The sequence below is a fragment of the Sinocyclocheilus rhinocerous genome, unplaced genomic scaffold, assembly GCF_001515625.1.
Source record: "Sinocyclocheilus rhinocerous isolate Xijiao unplaced genomic scaffold, SAMN03320098_v1.1 C35841378, whole genome shotgun sequence".
Taxonomy (NCBI): Eukaryota; Metazoa; Chordata; class Actinopteri; order Cypriniformes; family Cyprinidae; genus Sinocyclocheilus; species Sinocyclocheilus rhinocerous.
In genome coordinates, this window is record NW_015765263.1 from 1 (window position 1) to 660 (window position 660).

Here is a 660-nt window from a genome sequence, read left to right on the forward strand (position 1 = left end):
TTACTCAGAACAGCTTTCACGCTCAGGGCACTATGATGCTGCCAGCATGGGCAGCTCTTTTGGAACAGAATCTGTATATATTGATGCTTACCAACACACTCTGGTTGCATCCCACTCCATGTTAAGTTTTCTAAACACGTTCTCGTTGTTGAGCCGAGGATGTGATAGTTTTTCCGACATCTGAAGAAAATTTTACTTCCGACCTGAAAGAAGAGAATTACATTATTGAGATTGAAACCCTGAAACCAAAGAAGCGTAACCTGTAATTTATTCAACTAAAGGACAGGGAATGATTGAATGTCATTTGTTCTCACCTCAAATCCCTGAGCCTGGACTGGAATTCCATATGATGGGGTTCCGGGATCCTTACATGCATTGCTGGATGGATCTACAAATAGATTTTTTTTAAAGAATGAATTTACATTTATTACAAATATTGCATGGAAACGTAATAGCATTGCTTTTTTCCAAGGTGCATAGTGGCTAACCAATGCAAGAAGGCTGTATTCCACTCCATGAACCGTCTGCCTCACAAACTCTTCTTGAGGAGCCCACCAGCAGGAATGGAGGTCTGCAGTAGAATGACACCTCTGATTTGTAGGTGAACTGCCGGCCCTCTATGAAGCCCTCTGCAGGGGTGCCTGGATCTCCACATAACAC

At 42.7% G+C, this 660-nt stretch overlaps 1 long non-coding RNA gene across 1 annotated transcript; it reads right to left on the bottom strand.

Annotated features, from left to right (window-relative positions):
• Nucleotides 1-97: 97 nt before the first annotated feature.
• On the bottom strand, nt 98-630 carry LOC107735171 (uncharacterized). Its single transcript, XR_001639315.1, has 3 exons — nt 489-630; nt 315-388; nt 98-203 (listed from the first exon to the last, which is right to left on the bottom strand). It is a non-coding gene; the product is annotated as an uncharacterized LOC107735171 (long non-coding RNA).
• Nucleotides 631-660: the final 30 nt, after the last annotated feature.